Source organism: Ursus maritimus, unplaced genomic scaffold (genome assembly GCF_017311325.1).
Source record: "Ursus maritimus isolate PB19 unplaced genomic scaffold, ASM1731132v1 scaffold_6, whole genome shotgun sequence".
Lineage (NCBI taxonomy): Eukaryota > Metazoa > Chordata > Mammalia > Carnivora > Ursidae > Ursus > Ursus maritimus.
Genome location: NW_024426774.1, coordinates 31,899,837 through 31,907,810, shown reverse-complemented (window position 1 = coordinate 31,907,810; position 7,974 = coordinate 31,899,837). Strand labels below are relative to the sequence as shown.

Here is a 7,974-nt window from a genome sequence, read left to right as displayed (position 1 = left end):
AAAAAAAAAAAAAAAATCTGCTTGCAAATATTTTTTTTAAAATGTTTCCTGCTGATTATGGGACTTGAGTTTAGAAAAAAGTGGAGGCAAGAGGGCCTATCATTTGCAAATGGCACAAAAGAGCAAAATCAAACCCTGTGAAGAGAGTAGAAATGAGATGAATTTACCCAAGATCATCTCCCTGGATACCGCCAGCTCAGAGCCAACTTGCTATTGATGACTTCAAAGCACCAGATCATGTAATCTGACATACAAGGATATATGACACAAATAATCAAATATTTTAATAATGAAAACGCCAAATGAATTAAATATTCCTGTTATATAGGGCTATTAGAATTACTTAAGGGGACTTCTAGATGCAATCTGTTATGTTAAGCACAATGATTCTGCTTTTCAATATGCTGGGCAGAATTTAAAATGCAAGTGATCATATAGGCATGGCAGACCAATTTTTAAACTAGCTGAAGCCCAGCACTTCATTCTGATGGGTGATTACACACTACCACACCTCTCTCTCTCTTCCTTCTTCTCTTCTAACATATTCAATAGTTGACTTAGAAAATAAGATGTCCCTTTAGAAACAAAGAAGACATTAAGAATTTTCCAGCCAAGTAAGAACCCACCCACCTGTTTGTCTCAGTAAACATTTGCTTTCAAGATTTCTGTAGATTCTGGGGTGCCTGGGTGGCACAGCGGTTGGGCATCTGCCTTCGGCTCAGGGCGTGATCCCGGTGTTATGGGATCGAGCCCCACATCAGGCTCCTCCCCTGGGAGCCTGCTTCTTCCTCTCCCACTCCCCTTGCTTGTGTTCCCTCTCTCGCTGGCTGTCTCTATCTCTGTCAAATAAATAAATAAAATCTTTAAAAAAAAAAAAGATTTCTGTAGGATTCTATTATCATCAAGTCTCATCAAGAAGGAAAATTAAGTCTCATAAAAGAATCACAATTTTTTTTTTAAGATTTTATTTATTTATTTATTCAACAGAGATAGAGACAGCCAGCGAGAGAGGGAACACAAGCAGGGGGAGTGGGAGAGGAAGAAGCAGGCTCATAGCAGAGGAGCCTGATGTGGGGCTCGATCCCGTAATGCCGGGATCACGCCCTGAGCCGAAGGCAGACGCTTAACCCCTGTGCCACCCAGGCGCCCCAAGAATCACAATTTTGATTGTGCCCAAACTCCCTTTAACATACCCAAAACCAACGTGCTAAGCCTGTCACTCGAGGTCCTTCGGGTTTCGTCCATCCCAAGCCTCAGCCAATGTGGACTCTTCACTGTTAGTCAAGCAGATTCTGTACCTTATTGCTTCTTGACGATGACTCAAACTCTGTCCACCTGGAATTCCTGCCTTCTCATTTACCCATTTATTCACTCAGGAACTCAGGATATGTGTACTCATTACTTGGTCTGGGCCAGTCTCTGTGCAGGGAACGCTACGCAGGGCTTGATCCCAGGACCCTAGGATTATGACCCGAGCTGAAGGCAGACACTTAACCAACTGAGCCCTACCCAGGTGCCCCCTACCTTTCGGATTTCTAAAGCAGAGAAAAGGAACAGAAGAAAGGGTCCTGAATGGCTTGTGGGTACGGTCACCATCTGCCATGTCCATCACTGAGCTACATTTGGTTGGCTTTTAAAATATCATATCTTAATTTTCCTTAGATATATATTATTGTTATACTGGATATGTATTATTATATAGATAATATATTATGCATATGTAATATGTTGTGTAGATACTATACAACATAAAATGTATTACCGTACGGAGTGTACATGTATATACACACACACATATATATGTCTGATTGACAAGGGGTTTGAATGTCAGAATAAATTTTGAATAAAAGAAAAGAAAAAAACTTGCCCCTCCTTGTTCTGGCCTCAGTGCTTTGCACAGAGATTATGCAAATCTAGAATTCTTCAAACTCACCATTAATATATCTACCTTGTACTCTTCTCTCTTTTCTTTTATACAAATTTTAAAACATACACAAAGTAGAGAGGATGATCTAATGAGTCCCCTATTGATCCTTCAGCCACCTGTGACGATTATCATTTTGCCAATCTTGTGTCATCTATCCTTCCTCTTTCCCTCTGGAATATTTTAAACAAACTAGCTCCATTTCAGTACACGAAAATGAATCATTCCTGTATACCTCAAATTTATTTTTTCTTTTTCAAACAAGAGACTCTAAGAGAGTGTTTTTTTTTTTTTAAGATTTTATTTATTTATTTGACAGAGAGAGACAGCGAGAGAGGGAGTGTGAGAGGGAGAAGCAGGCTTCCCGCTGAGCAGGGAGCCCGATGCGGGGCTCGATCCCAGGACGCTGGGATCATGATCTGAGCTGAAGGCAGACGCTTAATTGCCGAGCCACCCAGGCGCCCCTCTAAAAGAGTTTTAATATGACTCTGAAAAAAAAATGGCGAACGGAAAAATGTTACTTGGAAATTCACTCTCTCTTTTATATATGTGCACACACACACACAAGAGTAACAATAGACGGAGAAAAAAAAAGAGAGAGAGAGAAATTTTAAAACGGAAAAGCCCGATTTCCAGAAACTAGAAGACTAAGTGGAGTTTCCACCGCCCCTGAAGGAGTACCTCTCACCTATATGTCTCTTAGCCAGAGCTGGATTTCTCCTTCCCCATCCCCATCCTTAAAATTTAGGTCACAGTTTCATTTCATTTACAGTATCACTAACAGTTAAAAATGTAGCAATTAGTATTCTACTCAAGTTTACATTCTTTAGCCTTAAAAAAGTTTTCTGAATTTCAAACTATATGCTAGATGGTAGCTTATTAGGAACTGCCACTGTATCCTAAATGAGAAGCTGTTTAAGGAAAATCCTGACCTCTCCTGTCTTAGAGATTTTGATTACATTGACCTTCTGCTCCTACCTGATCCTTTAAGACAAATAATTCAGAGTGTTCATAACTATTCCTAACTAAACAAATACATTAAATATGTATGTATTCATTCACATGCAATGTCCATTTGCTCAGCCATTCACTCCACATTGTGCAGGTCCTGTACATATCTTACTGCTAAGATCTTTAAGGATGAAGACCCCGGTCAATATAACCATGCCACTGTTTTCATAAAGCTAAGCAAACCCACATCCTAAAAGCTCTGTGTGGGAATCAGGGGGAAAGCGGTTGTTCCCTAAACGTCTGGGGAGTAGAAATGCCAATCTGAAAGCGTATTTCCAAAAAGGCATAGTGGCAGGACGGCGGGGTGGGAAATGGGCCTGGCTGGAAGGATCTCTATATGTGTATTTTTATCGTCCATGTGTTGGATGAAGCGGAGAGCTGCCAGAGAGCTGCTTTTCCACAGCTTGGAGTTACTGTTGGGAACAGGTCCATGTATGGAAGCGAAAGCCGAAAGGCACAGATAAGCAGAGATCCAGCTATGCGAACCATGTTTAGAGACACTTAAAGGACAAGCATCCCAGGTCCTTTCTTTCTGGTAAATTCGGAGAAGCCATCATCCCGGGTCTTTTTTCACATCCAGCCCATGCGGACTGAGCAGCCCAGACTTGACAGAGGTAGGTGCAGGGCTTTTGTGATGAAACTTATCTAAAGGATCATTCACAGATATTCCCTCCCGAGCTCTTGATGTCCTTTGAGGGAAGCTGCCAGATGATATTTTGAAAAAAAAAGAGAGAGAGAGAGAGAATGAAAGAAAAGAAAGAAAGAAAGAAAGAAAGAAAGAAAGAAAGAAAGAAAGAAAAGAAAGAAAGAAAGAAATAGATTTGGGTTGGGGCTGGTGACTAAGAGGTATTTAACAGCTCTGCCTTCACAAAACAGGGCAGCTCGGTTACAGAGGGAAAGTGACAGCGCAGAATTGTTGCCAACTATAAGCCCTTTGTCCGGGGTCACTTACCGTTTGGATTTTTGCGGATACGAATCTTCCTGGATATTGCCAGCACATTTGGAATGGGCCACAGCTCCCCGTGGGTTCTGATACGGGGCATTTTAGGCTGCGTTTGCTAGGATTTGCCCTTCTCCTTGCTTGCTCCTCTGATGCCAGCATCAACTCACACGTGTGGCGAGTTCTTCCTTAGACATGGAAGAGCTGCTTGTAGACGACATTATTATTTTTGGCAGGGCGAGTCATTTCTGCAGTGTTTCTCAGCAGATCGGAGGTTGATTACATCCTGTTCAAAGCTTCTTGACTTGCTTTCACAAACACGGGTCTTGCGCAAGTTGAAATTGCTGAAACCAGCTGCAAGCACTGGACTTTTCTCGGTACCTTTAACATTTTTCTTTCTTTTTTTAATGATTGCGAACACAGGAAATTGAGGGGAGATTTCTCCAAAGATTATTATAGTTTAGCCGTCAGGGATGTTTGAGAATTCTAGATTGTGGCAGAACCACAAACGCTGTGTGTCTCAGGGGTCCAAAGTAAAAGTATAAACGTGAAGACAAGAACAATATCAGTATCTATACGACTCTAGTCTGTTTTCTAAAATACTGGTTAACCCAGGCAAGTCATCTCAAGAACACTTTGAAATGCTACTCTAGCTAATTACCAAATTGTAATAATTAGATCGTTAAAGCAGTCCTTTTAAAATTGTTGGCAAAATCTGGGAACTATGACCAAACACTCCCAAAAGTCAAAGGAAAAATTTACAGGTCATATCTGTAAAATGTGTGTGTGTTTCCAAGATTGAATTAAGAGGATTTTTGCACAAGAAAATGAAATGTAAATTTAAGATTTCTCTTGCCGAGAATAACGTGTCTGTATTTCAAGCAAGATTTGAATTCCTTTGTTATTTAGGTTTCCAATCTTAGAGCATGAGAGGAAAAAAAAAAAAAAGAAAGAAAAATTGAACGTGGTTTTCGTTCCCTGATGACCAAGCATGACATGCAAAATGATTAATAAACAAGTGTAAGAAAATCATAACATGGTTTATAATACTGACCAAGGAGATGTTCTTCAGATAAATTAGCGGGAAAAGCACTTTGCTTAGGGGACATAGATAAGATGACTGCAGTTTTGTGGTGGTTTCTTTCAAATTGTGAATGTTCTGTAATTTTAAAAAAGTGGCAGAGAAGGAGAAAACATGGTTCTATTCCAATAATAATACTTCATCATTATTTAAAAAATTAGAATACTAAAACATGGATGTTTTTATCAAATTATTCCTTTTCATGTCTAGACTATTTACACTGACAACACATTAAATTAACAACACATTCAAACTTACTTACCCTTCACACATCTCTAAAATAGGCTATTTTACTTCACTTAAAAATACTAATATTCTATAACTGTGCACGCGCACGAGGGAGAGAGAGAGAGACAGAGAGAGGCAGGCAATAAACTACACCTTCTTTTTTTAAACCAACAGAGGATAAGCTGTCAGAAGTTTAGTTAAAGTACAACAGGCATACAAAAGGATGGCTTTAAAATATTTAATTAAACGCAACATACCAACCAGCTCTTCTAAACAGACAATAACAGCACAGCCGGAGTCCGGGCAATTTTCAATAAGTAAAAAGGTTATTATAAGTTATGTCACTAGTACTTGTTGACCAGATGCAATGTATAGATGACATCATTGGCTGTTTTCTCAGTTGCTTACTGCCAAGTACATTTCATGTGTGCATTCCTCACGAGAAATGCCTTTTCCTGTTTTTCGTCAGCAAGCAAATTTGAGGAGCGTAATATAAGTAATAAAGAGGGACTTCCTGCTATTTTTATGTGGAGTATGTAAGCATCTATGAAAAAAAGTGGCAAATAGTTAAACTACTTGACCTTTTGACTATGACTTCTAAAGCGCTCGGTGATGACTATACATGTAGAAAATCTTGGGAAGGTCATTTTTGAGAAGGGAATTGGAAGTATTGACAGTCTCGTGTGAAAAAAAAAAAAAGACTTGGATGCTCTATGCCGGAGTTAGCTGGGATAGGGAGGAAATTCATGGAATGATAGAGAAGTTGAAATTTATCCTAACAGCATAGAGCACAGATCTGAGGCTCCCATGTATATGGCACCAGGCAGAGTAGCCCCTGGGCTGTGTCAGTTGTGCTCCAACAAGCAGGAAGGGCAAGTACTTTCAGGGGCTTCCGTGGGGAACAACTTCCCTGCACACTGAAGGGGGCAGTTTGTGTGAAAGTAAGAGTAGAGGTTTACTTTTCCAGAGGTATGAAAGATTTTGACCTACAGGAAAGGTCATTAAGTTTCAAGGAAATGATAGCATTGGTTACTTTTTAAAAAAAAATCCCTTTGGGAACTTTAAATAAAATAAAATGTTCTCAGATGATTAAAAACTGTGGGACATTGAGTGGTCTCAAACCCACCACTGACAATTCCAAGAGTCTTAAAAGTGACATGAGACTAGGGAACAAATTTGAAGACCAGAGAGGCTATACGCTTCACTTTCTCCAACGTTAAACAATGGGAGGTGAAGTTTCCCCAGAATCCGCATCGTTTGGTTTTCTTATCAGAACTAGCCTGTCCTGGCGGCACTTCTTGCTTAATCTTAAAGTTACACGGTATTTTCAAGTGTCATGGCAAGATGTTAGAAGAATTCCATGACAGAGGGTTTTTAAAGGTAGTTTTAAGGTATATAAAGTAACGAGAAGGTAACAAATTTCCATGGCCCTTAGTGCTGGTGAGAAGATGGGCTTTCCTATCCCACTGACTTTTTCCCATGCCTCTCACCTCTCCCTGCTGATTAGAATCACTTGCGATGAGTGCTGTCCACACCACACGGCTGATGAACTACATATGCTCACGGGGTCCAGGCGAGGGTAGTTTATTTTTTAAATCTACCCCATGAAATTTAAATATGCAGCCAAGGTTAAGAACCACTTCCTTTTTGCAATAAAAAAAAAAAGTGGTAACCACTTCCATTTATTTCGACAGGTGGAGTTAACAGAACCACAGCTGAAGATTAAAAATGAGCTCTTTCCCAAAGAGATTATTTCTTTGAAAGTTTTATTGATGTAATCTTTGCTGACAGGGAGTTCCTCTTCAAAAGTTTCAGCATATTCAAAAAGAAGTTTTCTCTAAGCCAAAGGATTGATACGGATTTATTTGACATCTCTCATACGTCTTTAGCCTGAAACATATGCGTGCTAGCCAAAATGATTGAAAGGTAAAAAATATATGAGTATGTGACCTTATGGTCTGAACTACGGATGTTAAATGAAATTTTATATTGTTTTAACAACTATTAAACAGCCATCTTGAAAAGGCTTGTTAATTTTGGATGGCAACAGTTTTCTAAGAAATAAGCGAATCATTGCCTTTTTTTTTTTTTTTTTACTCTCGCATTTCTAAATGGCAAAACCTTTGGAAAGAGGGTGCATGATTTTATGCAAAATATAGATTAATTTATCACATATCAAAGTATATGAATAAGAAACTAACGCTAGCCAAAATAGGATGAGGATGTGTAGGGCCACAAAAGACTTCTATGTAAGTGGGAAATGAAAACTGCGTTGTCCAAACCCTTCAAGGAAAGAGTCTGGACTAAATGCAGATAAATAAAACTAAAAACTCTTAGATTTCAGCCCAGGCTAAAGAAGACTATTTAAGGTAGTGGGCGGAAGCAGCCCGCAGAGTTCTGAGTGCTGCGGCCCGGCGGAGTCAGACCACCTGCCTTTCATTCTGGCTCTTCAGCGTACTCCTGGCTGTGTGACCTCAAACAGGTAATATCATCTTTGTGACCTCTATTTCCTTCTCTGTAAATTGTGGACAATAACAGCAAAAACCACAGTGAAAGGATTAAGTAGCAAAATGCAAACAAGGCGTTTAGCATAGTGGCCAATAAATGGTGGTACCATCTTTGTAAGCAATAGTGAAATCAAATCGGTCTCTCGAGGAAGTCTCTGAAACTAGAAATACTAAGTAGAAGAGTGATCACATTTGAAGGAGAGTATAGATGAATTTTTTTTTTTTAAAGATTTTATTTATTATTTGAGGAGGGAGAGCGAGCCAGCGTGCAGGCTCGCGGAGC

At 39.6% G+C, this 7,974-nt stretch overlaps 1 long non-coding RNA gene across 5 annotated transcripts in view; it reads right to left on the bottom strand.

Moving 5' to 3' along the window:
* Positions 1–6,042, bottom strand: part of LOC103671550 — a 35,649-nt gene extending 29,607 nt beyond the window's left edge. For 3 of the 5 annotated variants that reach the window (XR_570957.2, XR_570955.2, XR_005832819.1), the window contains exon 1: positions 3,888–6,027. This is a non-coding gene — a long non-coding RNA (uncharacterized LOC103671550). Of the gene's footprint in view, positions 1–3,887 lie in introns of all 5 variants that reach the window. The other 2 variants (XR_005832818.1, XR_570953.2) reach the window with 2 other exon arrangements.
* Positions 6,043–7,974: the final 1,932 nt, after the last annotated feature.